Raw genomic sequence first — 22,470 nt, 5'->3', positions numbered from 1 at the left:
TTTGTTTGTTTTTTTGGTTTGTTTTGTTTTGGTTTGTTTTTGTTTTTGTTTTGTTGGTGTCTTTTTGGTTTTTTGGGGTTTTTTTTGTGGTTTGGTGTTGGGGCTTGGTTTTGATTTTGAGGGTTTTTTTTGCTAGCAAATTCCCCAAATGATCAAGACTTCATAATGAGCAGATGAGTTAAAGACTGAAGGACAATTGCAGCTGAGCTGTTTATCTGCTTTGATAGGATTCATTTCCTCAGCCCTTATTTGACACAAAACCAGATGTACCTTTGTCATTCCTCTGACCTCTGTGGCAAGACGAACAGCTAGGCTGATACATTTATTGATCAGAGAAAGAAGCAGTCCAAGGGAAATAAGCTATAGATGCCTTGCTGTGAAATTGAAGATTTAACATCTGTCCCATGCAGATGGTAATTAATCTTGAATATGTAATGCCCACAATTGGTTGGTTGACAACATTGCTTTCTTAATCTGGGAGCATGGGTAAACAAATGTATTGGATTGCTCTGTGGGTAACATTTTATTAATGTGTTATAATTGCATATGCACCCTATAAATCAGATAGATTTCTCATCTGCATTGCTAATTGTGTTTATTATTGGAAATGCTTCTCATGTTGCTTGGTATTCACTAACTGGTTGATTTCCCACTGTTGCAAACCCACACCCTTATAAGATTTGAAATCTTTACTGCTGTAAATATTTTAGGAACTATTAAATAGTCTTCCAATCTAATTGCCTGGTAGCTAGATACATATAAAGATATCTTGAGTATTACTTTTGATTTTATTTTAGAGCATCTATAATTATGAAATAAATTTTATTACCTAGATAATATATGGATGATGAAATGCTAATTGGTTGGTTTTATATATCCCATTCTGCCTTGTTACTGCTTTACACTTTGCACCTCTAAAATTCAACTTTTCGTTTGAAAAATGAATTATTCCCCTTCCCCCTAGCTTCCTTTAAGGATTTATGCAGTAGTATTCTGCAGATAAATCTGTCTCTTGGGCAGGATCCTACGAATTCCAAATCTTAATTTCTCAGTTGTGCTTATACATGTAGTTTACTGTAACTAGAACAGCTACTAGTGTAAAAAAAAAAGTTGGATTTACTGAAATTATGTTGGCAGACTGCACCAAAAGATCTTCCAGAATCAGGAAGGATCTATGTCTCAAGAAACTACCTGTAGGAGGGGAATTTTAGAAACATTGTCTGAACCTGGGTAGATTCAGAGGTTTCAAGACACAAGTATGAATTACATGCTGATTTAGGAAAATAAGGATTCATCTGTCTGTTTAGAACCCAGTGGTAAATTGGTACCTCTTTCTCTGATGTATGTGATTAGCCTAGGGGAACTGGATAAATTCTTAGAGTCATGATAGCACATAATGTTTTTTGAATTAAATCTCAGCTCTCACATTCTTGTGTAGGGTGATTAACATTGTAGTGTAAGGGAAAGAAAGAACTTTCCATCTTGAGTTGTGTAGGCAGTATTTCTCACTATTCTTTTCTCCTCTGTACTGGCACAGGGTGGGCTTTATCTCAGATCACTGCCTGCACCACAAACAGCATCAAAACCCAATCCACCAACAATAATTAATTTCATCTTGGCCTATGAACAGACACCAGCAGATGTCTGCAGTTTTTGATTTTCAGTTGTAAGTTAAAACCCTTTGAAGTTGATAGGAAAACTGACATTTACTTTAATGTGCTTTGAATCAAGCTATTAGTCACTCACAAACAAGGGGTTGATTTAAACTGGCCGCTTGTTCATGGAAGAGCTTTCATTTGCTGCAGTGCTTTGAATGAAGCTGTTCCCTGAGACACATTTGCTCCTCATTTTCCTAGAGGAATGTGTAGGTTGTAGGGGCTGGTGTTACATCTCATCTAACACAGAATTTGCAGTGCCTCCACATTTGTATTATTCTGACTTTGAAGGGTAAGTTACTGGGAGAAATTAGGAGCTGGTGGCTTTTGTTGTGGGTATTTCCAAACATAAAGACTGTACTTAGTTTTGAAATATTTTGAATTGAGTCATCAATCTTTTGTGTGAATCTTGAAGTAAAGTTTGCCCTTGATTCCAACAGTCTAGGATTTTAAAATTTATGTTCCAGCTGTAGCAATCAGCATTAACCATGTCTGTAAGTTTCCTAGACTACATGATTTTTTTCTGTTGAGTAGACAAAATGTCAGCATGAAATGTGAAATGAAATCAGCCCCATTATTCAATCTTCTCTAGTCTTGTATTTAGACTGATTTCAACTGATGGGGAATTTCTAGAGTTTGTGGAAAGAGAAAATGTCACTACATAATTCTGATAACGTAAAATTAGGGAATTCAAATCTAATAACCAAAATATGGAGAAGAGAAAATGTTTCTACAGCTTCTAAATCACTGTAGCAGCATAAATATCACTGGAATTGCAGAATTATTTTTCAGCAGAGAAGCTAAAATTCCCCACTGGAAATTTTTGTTGTATTATTTTATTTATTTATTTATTTATTTATTTATTTATTTATTTATTTATATGTTCTATTTATTTAAAGTACTCCTGTCTTTTGATTTTGACTATTCCTTATGTTGTCATTTCTTGTTAAAATATATTGTGTGAAAACAGAAGTGTTTTTTCCCCAGTTGCTATTCCTGTTGAAAAAAGCTGCACACATGTATCTATGCATAAGGAAGTCAATCCCTTTAATTTTCACGGTTGTATTAGACAATTTTTAAAAAATTACTATCTCTGAGAACTTCTGCTAATAAAACTCAATAACAAAAATGCCTAAAGAGGATGAGCATGACAAAAGGTGTGGATAAGGGCAAAAATATTTGGCTCCTGTGTTAGAATTAATGCTTGGCAATGAATGCTAAATTATTTTGCAAAGGTTAATATTTACTGTGGACAATTTATTAGGGAAAATGTAGCATCTTCTACATCCAAAGCATCAGGCCAGTTTTGTTCTCTGTCCATACCTTAATAACAATTATGCAATTGAAAAAAAAAAAAAAAAGACATTTGAATTTATAATTCCTGATCATGAGAATTGGACCATCAGCAAATACCCAGAATATGGCATTCATCATTTCAGTATTTCATCCTTAACTAACTTATGTCCCTCTGTCTTTTCCTTATTGGTATCTATTGCTTATTGTAGTTAATTTAGAAGCAAGATACTTAGGGTAGGAATCTGTCTTTGTCTGTAAAGTGCTGTGAAGACATGGGAATAATGTGTTGTCTTTCACAGTAGTTGGCCTTTGGTATATCAGATGAAGGTCAAAATCTCCCATAATATGGCAATGTCTGAGATCCTAGACTTGACAATTACTATTGAAGAGGTTATTCCTCTCCAGCATCACACTAAATTAACGCATGAGGAACCAGAGAATTTGGACAAACTTTATCTTCATCTCGACTGCCATTCAAACTATGATGACAGCTCTGGAGGCTAGCATCATTTTTCACTATGTGCAGAAAATTATGTTTTATTGCCCAAAATATATCTCTGAAATCCCACAGCTTTGTTTATGGTTTTTAATAAGATCTAGAAGGAATGATCAATGGGACAGAGAAGAGCATGCTTTGGGGTATTAATTAAAGCACAGAGACAGTCATGTTGCTTTGCCTCCTGGCTCTTTGGTGCATGTTTTTCAGTTTTAGAAACCTAACGTGTGCTGAGCTCTGGCTAGCCTAACATATTGGCCTGGATGTTGACACCAGATTCAGATTCAGAGTTTCTCACCAGGAGCACAGTTCAGCTTGCAGAACACTGTCAGACACTGCTTTCACCTGAGCTCTGGAGCATTTTTTAGCATTAACCATGACAATATTTTCACAGTCTAGAAAAGTTTATATTAGTCTTCAAGCAAGTGCTAACGTTTGCACAACATGGATCCTTTAAGTAAGAAATGAAGTCAGACTGAAGGACAGTGGTGTGACTATCTGTGGCAAGGATAGTGGTGCTTTACGCTGTTCCTGAAGCCCAATTATTCCCTCTAGAAAAATATCAGATTTCATTATTTGCTACCATGAGAAAATGGCACCTGTGGAAACTGCAATAAAAAACCAAAAACAGACAAACAACCCAACCTCCCCGTCTCACCCAACCCCAGATTTTAATTCTGAAATATTGAACATAAGACAAAGCCTGAGGAATACTCCCATCTGTCATTTCAAAATACCAGGAGCTCTAGGATTGCTCTCCTCTGGAATTTCATGGGATATGAAGACAGAAGCAACACTCAAAGCATTAGAATATGCATTTCTCCCTGCAGACAGAGTGAAAATAGACATAATAGATATGTAAGTGCCTCAGGCAAAAGTCTTGATGAGGTTCAATTGGCGTTAAGCCAATGAATTGAGCTGAGCTTTTCAGTTCCCAGTAGTATGGCTTGGAACGGATAAGTTACTGTAAATACTTGCTTTTTCACCTATAACAGGAATAAACAGACACAAATTGCTTCCCATTTGCTCTGGTTTTTTGGGGTTTTTTCCTAAATCTGCATGTGTACAGTAGAAGAAGAAGGTGATACAATTTATTCTTGAGAATTGATTTTCTCATTTCCTCCAAGCTTGGCTTCATTATCTGTGGGATCTCAGCACGGCAGTCTTGATGTGCAGAGACACCGAGACAACCCTTGGGGGGCTCGGAGGTCCTGGAACATGGCCAGAAGTGTCTGGTGGTTGGACTTTGATGCAGCACAGGAAACATCAGCTGTATGAGGATGGGAGGATCACAGGGGGATAAATGGTGAAGAGATAGATTAGTTATGGTGTGAAACACAGGGTTTAGAATCTCGGTACAGGGGGGTGCTAGGGAGACAAGATGGAGGAATTGGGGCATGTCCTGTCCTTCTTCTTCTTCTTCTTGTCGTCCATCTTCTATGGTGGTGGTGGCACTTTGAGATTGGTTCTTACTAAATGTGCATTTGTCAATAAGGGTGAAAGGTATTGGGGGGAAAAGGTAAATATCTTATATGTAGTTTTGGGTATAAAGATAACTGACCACCCCGAGTGCACGCAGTGTGCTCATGGCTGACGTGCTGTGCTGACCTCTGTTGGGCCGAGAGAAGATATTGTAGATAAAAAATTAATAAACACTGAAGACTGAAAAAACCTGAAGACTCCTTTCGTCCTTTAGAGCGCGGGCTGCCCCAAGGCTATCCCGAGCCTTTCTAGGCCATCAAAAACAGCCAAGAAAGGGACAATTATCTCATTGAGGCCAGATTTTCCCTAGCATTTATTTGAACCAAGAAGAATCTATTTGCAATGCCTTTGCCCTCAGAATCCTCTCAGCAATAGTTTTATAGGTTTATGCAAGGCCCACACTCTCCTTCTCTATGACCCTTTATGTAGATAGTTTCATCAGCAGGACAGTCAGGGATTGCAATAAAACACTTGAGGCATCAGCCAGCAGCAGCAGAGCCTGGATGTAGAGTAGTACTTCATGAATCATGAAAATATTGAAGACAGTGATATTATGCTATGAAATTAATGAAAATGTTTGCTTTATTTCAGCTAAAAACCCTAAATTTGTTTTAGTGTCAATATAGACAAATGGGCTCCTGTGAAAATAAGAGTTCCCTGGCTAAGTTAGGCTCCTTAAAATAGGTGGATTAGATTTTATGCTGCCTTCACTAAATTTTGTCTTCCTTGTACTTTCTTTTTTTCCATTCAAGAAGTCTTCATCCAATGCCATGACCCTTTCAATACATTAAATCAGTGTGTATTGGAATTTACCATTATTTTCTGTACTTTGTGTTGTCAGTAGTGGCTTGCTTGCTTGCTTGCATGTATATGGGGGTTTTTTGTCAGTATTGAGGAAAGGCAGACTGGCCTGTACCAGGAACAGTGATTGTGCCCCTCTGCTCAGCACTGGAGAAGCCACACCTCTAAACCTATGCTCAGTTCTGGGCCCCTCACTACAGGAAAGACATTGAGGTGCTGGAGTGTGTCCAGAGAAGGGAACAGAGCTGGGGAAGGGTTTAGAGCACAAATCTGATGAGGAGCATCTGGGACAGCTGGAGGTGTTTAACCTGGAGAAAAGGAGGCTCAGGGAAACCTCATCATTTCCTGAAAGGAAATTATAAGAGGTGGGGGTCAGTCTCTTCTTCCAAGGAACAAGCAGTAGGACAAAATGAAATGGGCCCCAAATTGCACAAAGGGAGGTGTAAATTGAATATTAGGAAAAATTTCTTCATAGAAAGGATGATCAAGAATTGGGATGGGCTGGCCAGGGAATGGATGATTGACCATCCCTGAAGGTATTTAAAAGACATGTAGTCTTAGGGACATGGTATAGTGGCAATATTAGGTTAAACTTGATGATCTTAAAGGTCTTTTCCAACCTAAGCAATTCTATGAGCCTATGAAAAGCCTTTACAAAGTCTTGCAAAGGGCAGTGTTTATGCATTCTTTCAGTGCTCCACTCACTGTGCTCAAGCAATGATGTTTCATGCAGCAATGCTCATTGAATATTCTTATAGAGAGGGAAAAACAGGTTATGATGAGTGAGGCAAGGGTGTTACTAAAGCCTGGCAGAACTAACCTGTTTCATAACACAATTGCTCTTTCTTGCAAAAAGACACAAACTAGGGGGACCAATTTGCTGTTTGTTTATTTTTCCTCCCACACCAAAAAAGCCCCTTTTTTTCCTGCTTCTAGGGTTGAAAGGAGATTGCTGACCTCAATGTGCTGAACTGTGTATTTCATATTGTTGAAGTGCCCAGGAAGAGAACATTCTTCTGTAAACAAACATGAAACAACCTGCCTGAGACTGCTGCCCTCTCAGAAGTAAAGCAGATGTGCTCTAATGAGCACTCTTCCAGTACATCTTTCTGCATATTCTCAGTATTTCAGATGCAGATTTTCAAATGAGGCATCCCAGGCAATATGCTGAAAAATAAACAAATGTGTTACAATGTTTTTAATATTGAAATTGTTATGGAAGATCAGATGGACATAAGTGCTATTCAGTAAATGACTTGAATTAAAACCTATGTCAATAAAGATATTAATACTGAATCATAGCTCTTCAACAAATTTATAAAGGCTATATAACAATGTTTGCAGTCATGGCAATTCAACCTTGGTCAACAAAAGAAGTTATCAAAATGAAATGTGAATCTGGCCAGTGTATGGCCTATAATTCAGGAAATAAATGTGCAGGATGCATGAAGCTATTCATGGCAGAGTGCTGCACAGGCTTTGACCAGGAGCAATAGAAATGCTTGCTGGAAGCCATTCCACATGAGAAAAGATTCTGTGACGTGACAGCCTGACATTACCAATATATCAGGAACTCAGTGGAGTTAAATTACTTTACCCTGCAAGAAGTGCCTGGCTGTCCCTTTGTGAAGTGTTTTGGTGTTTGAGGCAGCACAAATAAAATGAAAAAAACGCATTTTGAATTAATGAGCAATTCACTCTGTGTCAAAGAATTCCACCTAGTTCTTGGGCAATACATACTCATTGTCAAAGAACACCATGTTTTTTCTGGGAATGTACACTTAGAAGGGAAAAAAGGCCCCAAAAATAAATCTGTCAAAAAAAGTGTCTATAGGTATTAGATCTGACTGCAGCCAGATAAACGTACTGTCTGTATATTGAAAATTTCCAGAGGTGTGTAGGTCAGTTTGTTTTGTTCACTTTTTCAAAATAAGCCAATTTTTCATTTTGTCTAATTCATTAACTATTCATTGTCTAATGAATACAACTGGCTTTATCAACAAAGGAAAACTCTCTTTTGTTCTTTATGAAGAAAGAGGTGCAGTTGGAAGACTGGATAATTAAAGAAATATGATCTGATTTGGATTCATCCCAGCACAGTGACTGGAAATGATCATTACTTGGTACCTATTCATGAATAATAAAAAGAAAGGTTATTTGGGAGCTTTTATGATTTGTATATGTGTGTATGAGATATGGATGTATCTCAATGGTTGGACAAAATGAAACTAAATTGATCTAAATCTGATCAGATCTGAGGGTAGCTGTGGATTAGCTAAGGATGCCCAATGGAATTGTCAAATATCATAATATCACTTTCCTGATATTACAAGCTAGTCAATCTGAGAAAATTTAGGCTGTAACACCAGGACCAGAATAATGCAGAATTTATAACTGAAGTTGCCACTGCACCAGAACTACTTGGCATCAGTGAGGAGAATTAAATTTTAGAATTCCCATATTCTGTACATTTCTGATAATGCTAATTTAAAGCAGATCAATAACCATAGAAGAAACTTACATTACTGTAAGGAGCTATTTTGGTTGTATGAAAAACTTCCTCTCCTTTTAGATGTTCCAACACAGTTCAGACAATAAGCATTTTATCTCAGCGATTTCCAAGAAAAAATGCAAAAAGCCTAAACATTGAATTATAAGAATCTACTCAATAGTCCCTCAAGGTAAGCAAAAAGTTTCTTATTGACTCTGAGGGCCTTGGGTCAGGAGAAAAGATTTTATGTGAGATTAAAGTTTATAGTATTTCACTTTTTTCGTGTCTGTTTGAACTAACATGAATCCTGGGTATCCTGCATCAGTGAGAGTGCATCCGGAAGTGTGGCCTGCATCAGGAAGAGTGTGGCCAGCAGGTTGAGGGAAGTGATCCTCCCCCTCTACTTGGCTCTTGAGAGGCACATCTGGAGTGCTCTGTCCAATTCTCAGCTCCCAGTCCATGAAAGACAAGGTGAGCTTGGAAATGGTTCAGTGAAGAACCATTTCAGAGATGATTTGGGGTCTGGAGCATCTCTTGTGAGGAGAGACTGTGGGACCTGAGCCTGTTTAGTCTGAGAAGACAGAGGGGATCTCACCAACGCATATAAATGTCTTGAAGGCAGGTGCCAAGAGGATCATGCCAGGCTCTTTTCAGTGTGCCCAGCAACAGGGTGAGCTACAATGACCATAAACACAAGAAGTTCCACCTACACATGAGGAGGAACTTCTTTACACTGAGTGAGGCAGAGCACTGGAACAGGCTGCCCAGGGAGGTCATGGAGCTTCCCTCTCTGGAGACACTCCAAACACACTTGGATGCATTCCTGTGTAATTGCTTTAGGTGACCCTGTCTTGGATCCCCAGAGGTCTCTTCCAACCCTAACAATTCCATGATTCTGTGAATGAGACTGGTTACAGTCCATTTATGTCAGTATAACATGCACACAATGAAATGGTGGACTTCTCACATAGAATAAGACTCTTGTTCTTCATATTTTTGGCTTATGACATAGTTTTCTACATGAGGTTATCTTCTAAGGCTGGAATTGATATAAGAGAAAGATCTGACATGATTTTGTATACTTTAAAGGCAAAAACTCCTCAAGAAGGAGTTCAGGAAAAGTTTAAATATAAAAATTCAAGTTATTCCATTTCAGACAAATACTAGTGAAGGACAATGCAGACCAGGCACCAAAATCCAGAATTTACAGCCAAAATTAAATGTCCTGGATAGAACTGAAATAGCAAAATTACTATACTGAATTCAAACTCAATTCTGGCATGTGGGTTATATAAGAGAAAAGGGAGGTTAGATTGAGGAGGTTGACTAGTTAGTGATGGCTGGTCATTAGAATACTCTGAGCTTCTTTGAATGCAATTTGGCACACAGCTGACAATGACCTACCTTGCCTTAGTGACTGCAGTGGCTTCCTGCTAAGCATGACAGAATGAAATAGCAAAGATGAAATAAGGCCATTGTTTGGATTCATATCAAAACACAGCATGATGATCAGAGAACTGGCATCTGAGTTCTTTGCCCTGAATAATCTAATTAATTACTTGTTTTTGGTTTTCTATTTCAAAGTATAGCTCTGCTATAAGTTTTCCTATTTCCTGTTTTAGTCAATAGCACTCTCTCCACATCATAACTATGTGTTCTCTCTATTGCAGTTCGTCTAAGGATAGAATTATTCCATTTTCTTTTGAAAGCAAGAGGAATAAGTGCCTTGTGTGACTTGACAATATAGTCTATGATATGAATTAAGAAACTAATATATATTTTACAGACAGCAAATTGCATTCCAATTTTCTATGCATCTGACAAGAAAAGAAAGTATTATTTTAAAGATATGTAATTCAATATTGATTCAGAAATAAAATAATTAAGGACAAATATTTAATCAGATTCAGTTTTTCTCTTTCTTTTTTAATATATATTGAATTGTAGGATATTACATAATATTCAGTATAGACGTGATCATGTATTGATGAAGTAAGACAATGCAGCCTGTAAATTTTACCTTTTCACTGTAAAAGAAGCTTATTGGCTGGGTTTGAACAGCCCATTTTATGTTCCTTCAGCCAAAAGTAATTTTACAACATGCAGTAATGAGAAGATTAAGTAATTTTTCCTAGTATGTGCATGTTGCACTCTTTTCTAGGGGAATTAAATCCTCAACAAGCTAAGCTACATGATTTTTTTAGCCACCTTAATTTCTGCTTGTATCAGAGAATCTAAACATGTCAAAGTAGGAATACTCCCATTTTAAAAATTTCTACATCCACAGTGGATTTCAATGTAGATTTGTTGCCTAGAGAAACTACTCAACATGTAAGTTCAAATCTGATCTTTTCCTAAATAACTTTGTTGTCAGTGGTAAATGTAAGTCACATGTTCATTGCTGTGTCTCATTTATTAAGGAAATACTAGGTGCAAGGACACAAAACTGGCTTGCAAGGCCAAACATGGATACAGCTCCAATTAAAATTCATTTCAGTCATGGTGGGAGTTAAAATCCATTTCATCCAAGATGGAAACAATCCTGGTCAAAGAAGGAAAGGAAGAGGCAGTTGGGAAGTTAAAGAGATTGCACAACAGGGGGAGAATGTCCCACCTTGTGAGTCCCAGTGCAAGTCACTTTCCTCATGAGGCACTCAGTATTCCACCCTCCAAAGCTGCCGATATCAAAAGTACAATTTGGGAATTTGGGCCACATAAAGAGAAGAAGAATTAAGAGGTTGAATATATTTACGTATGAGAGAAATATCTCCCTTCTGTATTTTCTGAGTTACATCTGCTTTTCATGGAGCACTGCAGTTGTTAAACCAAAACTTAAAGAACTGTTTGAATTTGTGTTGACCAAGAGCACAAGAAGAAGAGTATTAATGGATTACATAATAACCATGGATTTCAGAAATAATTTTAAGTAGTTTCAGCTGCTTCTCAGCCTTCTCTGTTTTGTTCCTGCCCTGTTATTTAGGGTTCTGAGTTTTTGGTTGACTTTTTTTTTTTTTTGGTGGGTTTTGGGATTTTATTTTTGTTTAGGCTGGAGTTTGTTTCTTTGTTTGGGTTGGGTTTTGTTGGCTTTTTGTGTTTGATTTTTTTTCTTCTTTTTTTTTTACTTTGCTGGGGGAGTTTGCTTTTTAGGTTTTGGGTTTTTTTTTTTTGTGTGTGTGTATGTATTTGTGTTGGGGCTTTTTGTTTGTTTATATTATTATTATGATTATCACATGGCCATGAATCTGAACAGTAAGGAAGCTTGGTTGTTGTTGTGACACTGCAGTTTTGCACTAGTCAGGCTCCTTTGTTTTCTGGAAGGCATGGATAAAAATGCAAGTGGGATGACAAGCCTGTAGTTGTTGAAGCAACTTACATATGGACTCAGAGCTGGGGCTAAATTGGTGCAGACTTCTGTGGAACTTCACAGGGGACTCTGTGAGGTTTCCAGCACCCTCTAACGGCTTAGTGAGGGTGGCCAGCAATAGTGTACATGAACAATACCAAACTCCTTCAGCAGTGCTTTTTATTCTTCTGTAAGTGATAGTAACCAAAGTAGAATTTAAATTGTTCTCTCTCTCTCTTTCCATTCCTTTCAAAAATTAACTTTTGAAAACTATTAGCCAATAAATTTTTGGCAGGATGTTGGAGCTGTTTAGTTTCATAAGCATCAGTAAAATATTGTTTTTAATAAACTCTGTAAGTTCTGCAAATATTACCTGCAGATTTGTCTGCCTTTTATAGAATACACAAGTCTATCACTTTGTGTGTACTCATTAAAATTTTATAGAGCAGCTATTGCAAAAAGCCCTTTAAATCATTGAAAGATGTTGTCTGGTTATTTTATGTTGATTCACTAAATATAATTGCAGTGAAAAAAAGTGTAGTTCATGGCTGAATATTTCAGTCAAAGTAGCAGATCTATAAAACACAGTTTAATTGAGACAGCAAAAATTATCACTCTAATAATATTTTCCTTTAAATATAAGTAATTGCTTGGAATGGGCCATAAATGCTGTTACATCTAGTACTTCAGAGGTCTTAACCCAGTAGCTCTCTGGGTTATGGCTGATAATAATGAACAAACTGCAAAATCATGGTAAAAAGCCAAAAAACGATAGAAAAGACATAGAAAATTTTTATGAGGATTCAAGTAAATCAAGGTCTTAATTTCAGTTCCCTTTGGATGAGACTTTGAGCAGCCTGGTCTACTGGAAGATGTCCCTGCCCATGGCAAGGAGGCGGTTGGATCTTTGAGGTCCTTTCCAAGCCATTCTGTGATTGAAATCTGTGTGCAGTGCATTTTCTCTGTGAATTTGTAGGGTGATGAATAATTACTCCCACAGCTTTTCTTGCCCTTTGGGATTTTTAATTCCCCTTTTCTGGAAATAGAGAAGGGTTGGAAAAAGCACACAGCTCATATTTAATTGCATTTTCCATTGGGATTATGGTATTTGTGGGCTTTTTCTCTCTGGCTTTGTATGTGTCCCCATTTCTTTGCTGCCAATGTTGAACTAAAGGAAGAAAGATCTCCTTATTTTATATGTAATTCCAAAAGAAATGTTAAATAATGCTACTGTGAGACTTTAATAAATATCATAGTACAGATGAAATGGTCAAGTCCTCATTGCTAATTTAGCAATATTCTAAATTCTAGCCATTGTGAAATGGCTAGAAGTCAAAGAGAAGCAGGAAAGAAGGGCGTCTCTTGAAGTTCATGGAGTTCATTATCCTTTCTAGATATTGCCTATGCATAAGTATTGACCTAATCAAGTCACTGGTGTAAGAAATGGCAATATTTGCAGCACAGAAGTCTTAGCTCCTCAGCTAATTCTAGCCTTTAAAATTCAGGGGAAGATATGTCTGGTGCCCCTTACAGTCTGAATAAATGTGTGTTAAGCAGAGGCTGATTAACATTCTAAGCTGTAGTTTAAGCAGCCAAATGTCGTACAACAGAGCTTTATCTGACTGTGGAACTCTTAAGGATTCTTAAATTAAACCTCAGGGAAAATCTTAAAAGTAAACAAGATCACTAATAAAGATTTGTATCTCCATTGTTAAATTATGAAATCAAATTTTGACAGAAGTATTTTGTTGTCCTTTTGGATGTTGAAGCTAGTGGAAAGAAAGAAAATACTACAAGCTCTATGTCCTAACAATAACTCAAAAGATTACGAGTCCAAAAGATTTGACAAAGACTCTTGATACAGGAAGTCTGTTATATTTCACAAATCACTTGCTGATGACTACTTGAAGTAGCAAATGGAACCCCTCATCAATATGTTTCAATATTATTTAAAAACATAAAAAACCACTTGAGACTTTGGTCCATCATAAAAAAAAAAACCTCCAAGGCTCCTCTTCTTGAGTACTTTCACTGGATGTTGCTCACAGTAGGTAGGTCCTAAAGGCAGTAATTAAAGCCCAGTAAATAATTGAGAATAATGTTCCCTCATGCTTTTCAGAGGGATCTGAACCACAGGAGCACAGACATACCTGGAGGTCAAATGATGTACTAAGTATCTCTAGGTATTACCTACAGAAGCATCCACAGCTGTGAAATCTCATTAGAAGACACAGTCTTTCAAGCTAGATCTGATTCATGTCTAACTGCCCTTTGATGGAGCATTCATTAAACTGAGTCCCACTATTTTCTGAGGAAATGATTTTATCTTGAAATAAATTATTCTAACAATGCTACAGTTCACAATTAGAAATGCTGCACTTAGAAAAGAAAATTGAGTTTTTGTAAGCTGATCATAATTTTTCTAATTTTTGTGTAAAAAGGAATATTTGCAATGGACTTTCATACTTTTCCAGCTGTGTCCTGTGAAGAAATAGCATCATAATATTATCCCAGCTAGTATAAGAGTGTGACTGACAAGACATTTCCATGCCTTTATCCATCAAAAAGGAGAGATTCAATTTGACCTGAAGAAGTTCTTCACCCTTCTGTCAACTGTTGAGTTACTGTTTTTTGGGTTTTTTTAATGTCTTTCTAACCCTTCTAAACTTGCTTTTTCTACCTTGATGAGCCTTCAGTGTGATAGGGAGGTGAGAAGAGATCTGATTTCAACAAAGTAACTTCTCATCCCTGTCAGTCTGAAAATCACCCTGAAAACACACAAAAGAGTAACCTTAACATTCAATGTGACAACCTTGATGAGTCTTAAAGTTCTAGCTTGATAGCCTATTTTTATTTTGACAACTGAAAGAATAAAATATAGAGCAAATGAATGTATGAAAACTTCAAGAATGCTGTTGGGTCAGATGTCATCTGGATGACAGAAAGAATTTTTAGTGATAAGGATAACACTAAGGATAACACTATGTCTGTGTCAGGTATTTAAATATTTGTTTCAGTGGCCTAGAAAGATTAAGGTACTAGGGACTATCATGGAGGAATAACAACATGGAGAAATGGAGAAAAGAGCAAGATGGGATCTTAGGCTAAATGGAAAAAACCCCAACAACTAACCATGTTTCAGTTTTTAAAAGATCTAATGCACTACTTTCTGTGTATTGTAATTGATAAATTAATACCAAAAGCTAAAATTAATAAATTATTTAACTATTCATCTCTGCTATTTCTTCTTCACAACATAAAAATTGCATAAACAGTACTTAGTTTTGTTCATACCCATTCTATATTGACAAGTGCCACCCCATTTCTTTACAATGTGATCCTCAGCAGGAAAAATCTACTGGGACAAGGGACAAGCAGAGACAAAAGATAAAAGGCCTCTAATTTTGATCTAAGTTTTTTATATCTTGAATAGCTAATTCCTGTAACAATTTCCAGCTATTTGCTGCCAGTTCCAGACTCATTCTTGGTTTCCCAGCACTCACACTTCTCCCTGGTGATTCACCTGAGCAGACTCCGCAGTGACAGTGGTGTCAGCTCCAGGACAACCCAGCTGCCCAAATGCAGACACTGCAGCACCCACCTGCAGCTCCTGTGCAGCTGAAGGGCTGCAGGCACAGGACCCAGGTGTTGCATTCACCTGTGGCAATGCTACCTGCTCATTCGTCTGCTCTTCCTGTCCACTCCTCATGCTGACCACCAGAACTGTAAGTTCTGGAAACCCAATGCATCTGCAACTGAAACCCAATTACTCAGCCACCCAGAAAAAGCAATTCTTTCCTCTGGCAACAAGCTCAATTGTTTTGTCTTTTTATGACCAATATCTGGTCAAAGTAGATCATTTCAGTGCATCTTCCTGTGTTTTCTGGTTGACTTCTTTTGGGTTGGGCTGTTGGATGTCATTCCTTTTAAGTGAGAAACATGTTGATTAAACATGTTGATTTTAAAGAAAAACAGTCCATATGATAGATGGTGGGGAAGTAACTTAAAAAAAAAGAAGGTGTCAACCATGGATACAGGAAAATTATGAAGTCTGTCTTCTGGAGGAAAAACTAGAGAAAACAGATTTTAATAGGAGAAATGAGAAAAGCAGAACTTTCTCCAGTGTCCCTGCTGACCTACATTTATCCTTTTAGAAAATTTATTTTATTAAACAGTTCAAATTTAAATTCAGAAGGTCCTTAGAACTAGATATTCACATTGCAGACTTCCCTTCGCTGTTTTTTGTTTGGTCTTGTGTGTTATCTTCCAATGCAAATTCCAGATGCTAAACTCTCTGGGGTTTGCTCCTCCTGGCCTGTGCATTTTTGTAATTCTCCTTTCACTGAGAATTTGAGACAGATGTAAGTCCAGAGTTTCAGCAAAAAGGTTGATAATTCCTTAAAAAGGGTAAAAATCTTGGCTCCCTGGATGATGTTTCAGAGGCTGGGATTAGAGAGGTCACTGATGGATGATTTGTCCTCTGACCCTGATGCGTTGTCACTGTCATCACCCATAGGTTACTGTCCACACTGCATAAAGGCAACTTTAGCTGTTCATCTCTGCAGGCCCTTTCACCTTCCTGGCAGGAGACATAAAAGCTCTTATAGAAAAATAAGATATGTTACTTCTACCCATAAATTTTTAATATTGGAAGCTGTAAATCTTTTTTGAACTATATCAACTTTGATCAGGCTAGCACAATGAGTTTCTTTGATTTATAGAAATATGCTAGTATCCAAGGAAAATAGACAGGAATATGCCAATTCTGTCTATAGTATAGGTGCAACATGCTTATTAAAGCCCACACAAAAAGAAAACATCTTGAGCATAATAGAGTGGGCCTGATTTTTTCTCCACCAGTTGCCATCTGGTTGCATTGGCAGAGTGTTTGTGGATCATCAATGCTAGATGCAGGTCTGCACTCAGTGTGCCAGCCAAACCAGTCCCTCCTGCTCACACTGGACTGAGAAATGTGATGTTAAATAAAACACTTCACAAGCAACAGAATCTGGTACATAACAGCTTAATGAGTTCCCAATTAAATCTAAATTTAAAGCTTTTTGTTTATCCTGGCCATGCTCAGAGGCTTATCAAAGCAGTTAAAATCATAATAACTAAAGTAAACTTAAATTATTTCATTTGTATTGCTTCTGAATCCTTAATTGAACCCATTATGCTTTTTTTAAAATGTTATTTCTTTCTCCTGAAATTTTAACACTTAATTTGCCACAATTATTTAGTCACAATGAGGAAACAGAGCCAGGATATGTATATTTCTTAACAGTGGTGTTGATGCCACCTCAAAATACTTCCAAATTCTCCAAAATCTCCTATTTCTTCAGCTTCACATATTAAAAAAATATTGTTACTGATTTCAATTTTATACTACTGGAACTCATCCTCTCTTACTTCTCTTCACAGTTTTTCCTAGTATGACACTGAAAATGCATTTAAGATGCAGACAAGGTTGTTAAGATTCTTAAACAGCTCTTTTGTTTGCAACTCAGACCCATTTTTTGCTATAAAATACCACACAGCTGGATGGGCTTTGGTGCTGCTTTGTTACTAAACTAGCAATCCTGAATGCTGACAGTCACAGAAATCACAGTGATAATTTTGTTTGCAGGCTTGCATTACACATGTTGATGCGGTAGACATTTGTCTCAATTTCATAATCTGAATTTCTTCATCTGAACCCAATTTATTTCCATTTATTTGGTAAAAGTGTCCTGGATGTATAGGAGATTGTCTTTGTTGTTATACATAGAAAACACCTCAAAAGATTATATATTTTTAATTTTTTAAAATTTTTTGGAGGTTTTTTTTGGTGTGTTTGTTTGTTTGGTTGGTTTTTGGGTTTTTTTTTAGTTTTAAAAAAAAGTGGAGATCTGTCAGGTCCCTGATTTTAACTGAGCCTCCTCAGATATGCATGTAACAGAGGCAGGCAGAGGACAGCCCACTGCCAATGTCCCTCCAACATCACCTTTAACTATAAGTTAAGAACAACAGGCCTGGGTTTGTTCTGGGTAAAATAAGTCCACAACTGAGATCTCTAAATCAAACACCAGTTTCCTTGGTGGTAAAAAGACAGACCTGGTTGTGTTGACTATTGGAGTAATGTGGGACTTCTGTGTCATGCAGATTTGACCCATGTAAATTCCTAATGTTATGTCAATTCAATCTGCCTTTTTTTTTTCCCTGCTATTGCCAATAATAGGAAAAAGAAATACTTTCATGTTCTCAAAATTGCCAATTTGGGGATTGTGTAATGGGAGTCATGTCTAGGCCTATTGTTGTATCTCAAGGAACTCTGTTACATCTATAATGGTCTTACATCAATTTATAGCTAATCTACTATTGTTTTCAATAACTTGATCCATTACAGCATCTTTGTTTAACATACTCTTTTTGTCATTAATTTCACTATTTAATATTTCATGTAATTGTCTAAGAGCAATAGAGCAGAAAGCCACTTGAGGAACAGTCTTGCTATTTATCTTCTTTTCTCTTTTCTGCCTTCCTTTTCCTTGTGTCTCCTTGTTCCATGTCAAAAGACTAATTTATGAGCAGACTCTGAGTCATGTCTGGCCTGTTGATTTATTATTGAGCAGTGTTGAAATAAGACTGTCTCCATTGTGCATTTTCATCTTTGTGAATGACAAGCAGTTACTGATTTCAATATATTAAAATTCCTCATTTTCTGCAAGTCTGCAGGTCACAATTATTTTAAATTTCCTATCATAATTTGTATTCCTGTATATCACATCACCTCTTCTTCGCAAATATGGTATACTATAATCTTAAATAATTTTCTTAATGACAAGAGCTATGACAGCAGAGGGAAAATACTAAAATAGTCATAATTACTGAAAATCCAATTATGCAAAATTAGGTTTTAGTAGTAGTCTCTTGTTTAGGACATAGCTTAAGGAATTTAAATATATCTGTGTAAAAATTTTATGTTAATCAGAGTTGGATAAAGGAATCTTTGTTTTCTATTTCCCACTTCTTTAGATTGTTATATCATGTTTTTATATGCCAAATTTGACACATATTAAGTATGCTATTCTTTGTTATGCAAAATCATGTTAGCCTTCATGCTTTTTATATGTGCACAGGAAATTTTAATTTAAGGTAATGATCTGTGTTCTATGAACTTTGAAACATAGCAACAGGCAGTTGTAAAGGATCCATGTAAATCACCTTTTCCTAACCTCAGAAACCAGCAGATGCCATAATTTCCATGTTCAGATCAGTAAAAATACCCTCAGACACAAAAAATGCCATGTAAGAAAGGGCTGTGATGTATAAGAATCCCTTGCCTTGACTGCATTTCCAATGTGGCTGTGATCCATGCTCAGGGAGCATTTATATGAGAAGATATAATCTACTCTTTTTCTCATATTTACCTAGTGAAGCTCTTAAGTATTTAAAATTAGTCATAAAACTGAAATCAAAATATCTGCACTGTGAGATTATACATGGATTGGAGAATGGATAAATTAACTTAATTCTCTGTCTTTTTATATTCTATCCTTGTTTGTGAGGCTGTGATGCATTCACACAGAAGAGAGAGGCTCAGGACACCATCTCTGGATTGTCTGATGTACTATTTTGGTAAAGAAGTCCAGATTATGTAGACTACATAATAAGAACCTGGAATTCACAAGAAGCCATCAAATAAACTCAGCCATCCTGTTTTACTAGTGTGTATCCTCTGTTTCAGTTTTACCCATGCTTTTGTTTTAATAATATGTCTAAATGTGATAAAACACAATAAAATGTGGTCATTTCATTTAGCAAATCTGATTTTGACAGTTGCCAGCAATATTTTTAATTCCTCTGCTGGAATTTTCGATTGCATATAAGGGTGGACAAAAATGAAAACTGGTCTTCCAGGGAAGTGTGACAGTTCTGTGCTTGATGACACTCAAAACTGAATTTGACAAAGACTATAAGCAATCTCACTGATCTTTGAGGTAAACCATTCTTCCTGCAAACACTTGGACTAGATGATCTTCAGATCTTTCTCCCAAGCTAAATTGCTCCAGGACTTTATCAGTCTCTTTCAGTGTTCATTCCATTTCATGCCCCCTATCCTTTCTTTTGCTCTGCCCCAATACAAGAGAAATGCTCTCCAGTTTCTGTAGGACATGCAACATGTAAGAAGATGCAAATGCATCTTCTGATGGAATCCATGGAATTGAGATGCTACAGTCCTTGCTTCTTTGTCAGCCTTTTCAATTCTGCAACAAAACTTTCCAGGGAAGAAAGGATATTCTAGAGGAAGAAGGAACATCCTTTCATCTGAACTTGCAGCTTTTGTGTTTCCTGCACATTAGTATCCTATACTCTGATACTCCTTCTGCCTTCCCTCCATTGTCTTCTGGGATCATTATCTTCTTTATGATTTTCTAATTTTTTTAACCCCTTAAGAAACAAACAAACAAACAAACAAATTTGAATTTTCTGCTGTACTTGCTATTCCTTTGTCTTCTCATTGCATAGAGTTCTTAGGGGCTTTTCTATAATAATGTTACTTTCACAACATTACTCATGTTTCAATAGCACCTTTGAAGTAGTGTTAGCAGATAAGTTCTTTATGTTGTTTTGTTAGGAAGAAGACCAAATTCAGGATAATGGACAGAATATAGTTTAATATTCTGTGAATATTTGCAATTTTTGATTAAAGCTAGAGAGAAGAGAGAAAATCATATTTTTTCTATTAAGCTACACATTTTATTGCAATTTTGTGAGTGAATTAGTAGAGAAACAGATGGACATGATTTATGGCGTTCTGCTAGTTCAAGTTCTTTTCTCAGTGGATCTTAAAGATTTGCATATATGCAGAAGAAAGACTAAGCCTCAGATCTTTTATTTTTTTAATTAATAAAAAGTCTCTCCCTTATATCCCTCAAGCAATATGGGTTACTCCGTTGTTGAGTGAATAGCTAGAATACCCTCAGTCTTCATTCAACTGATTGCTGGCTTTAAATTTGAATTAAATTAAAGTAAAAATTCATTGCAGCTGCTATTTTCAGTAAAGCTGCTTCTCTTTAACACTGCTCTGCACAAATATTAAAACAGTACTGCACCTTAATCAGTCAGTTGTGGACATAGAGATCTATGTGCATGATTCCTTCTTTACACTGACTCCACATCTGAGCTTATAAAAATTACAGAAAATAGAGGCACCATATAGGATCACCAAACTCAAATATGCACAAGATAAGGAGAAGAATTAGAATATACAGTTGTGTGATAAATAATGATTCTGTTTTCTTGGAGAAATAAAAAGAACAAGGACAAAGAAGGAACAGACAGCTTTATTCTCTCAAGGTGATGAGCCTTTAAAGTAATTAGGGTAGAGAAAAAAATTGAAGACTCTAATTTATATAATTTACATATAAATAATATTAAATTTTAAGAACTGTGAGAAAGGAAAAAAAAAGAGAAATGAGACTACAAATAATTGGGAGGATGAAGACAGGACAGTTGCACTTGTCATCTTCAGAGGGAAATGAAGAACATATTTTGAGCCACTACAAGCCACTGTGGGATTCAGCTTTTTTTTTCTATATGAGATTGACTGACTGAAAGGAATTCACTTATATAATACTGCATTCAGGAGATAAAGAGGAGACATCAGATACCTACATAATAGAAGAAAGAATTGAACAGAAAACACAGGAATAATGAAAGCATCTACTGTGATATCCCACATGACAGATTTTTTTACATATTAGAAATTATCTAATGTCTTATGCAAAAGACATGTTTCTATGTAATCTATGGAGTGTTTTGAATGAATTTCATAAAGATAAATGTGGTTCTATCAAATCAATGAAAAATTCTGCATGAAATTTTCTTGGTGAAAATCTGATTGCTGCTTTAAGTCTTACTTTGTTTTCCATGTTGTTAGCTTTTTTCATTTTTTTTCTTGTAGGAAGAGAAAATTCCTTGAGTTTATGAAATAATAGCCATTTTTTACAAAGTCTTCAGTTTTATTAGTTGAAATTTAAAAAAAACCAACAAAAGAACGATTTCTTTTTCCTCATATGTATGTTTCCTTATTTGGTGTAATTATACATGGTTTATAAATATAATAAACAATAAAAAAAACCATTAAAAACAGCTGCTCATTTTTATTTCAAGCAAATTTCCTGATCGGGGTCAGCAGGATAGATCAAGACAGGTGTTTCAAAAAGCACCTACCTCTTGAGCTTTTTATGGATCATTAATTCACTTGAATATTGCACTGGCAACTTTATCAATATAAATTTTCTCTGCAAACATGTACTTTTTAGGATAATTAGTTTTTTATGAAAGAAGAAGTAATTTTCTACAGGAAGTCAGTAACCATAAATCACCAGAGCTGCATTTCAAGCATTAGTTCTTCCCACTTGCTCAGTCACCATATGGCACCACACACTGTGCTGAAAGATAATCACTTTATTGTTGGCTGCGTTTTTAATCAGCTACATCTCATACTGTTTTGTTAAACATTGCCTTGCAAATAAAACAGCCTTACAATACATTTTTGCCTTGGAAGAAAACATAAATAGGAACTTGTGAAACATAGGAAGATGTGCTGAAACTTGAAACCCAAAATTTAATCAACAGATCAGGCACAAAAAAATCAGATTCATTATTTAAAGTACCACAAAGATCCACCAAGTGAAACTGAGCTGGGAGCTGAGGAAACCACTGTGCAAGGTGTCTGTTTTCTAGCAGTAGTTTGCTGGCTGAATTAAGCTTGACAGCTGCTGTCAGACTGTAATCTGCCCTGCACTGAGCTTGAGCAGCTAATGGGATGCTGGGGTCCACCCACACTGCAAGTGTGCACAGCCAGTGATTTTACACAGTGGCCACTCCTGCACTTCTCTTCTGCTTTGTTCCCCCAAAG

This window comes from Zonotrichia albicollis, chromosome 4 (assembly GCF_047830755.1).
Source record: "Zonotrichia albicollis isolate bZonAlb1 chromosome 4, bZonAlb1.hap1, whole genome shotgun sequence".
NCBI classification, from domain to species: Eukaryota; Metazoa; Chordata; class Aves; order Passeriformes; family Passerellidae; genus Zonotrichia; species Zonotrichia albicollis.
This window is presented reverse-complemented; position numbering follows the sequence as displayed.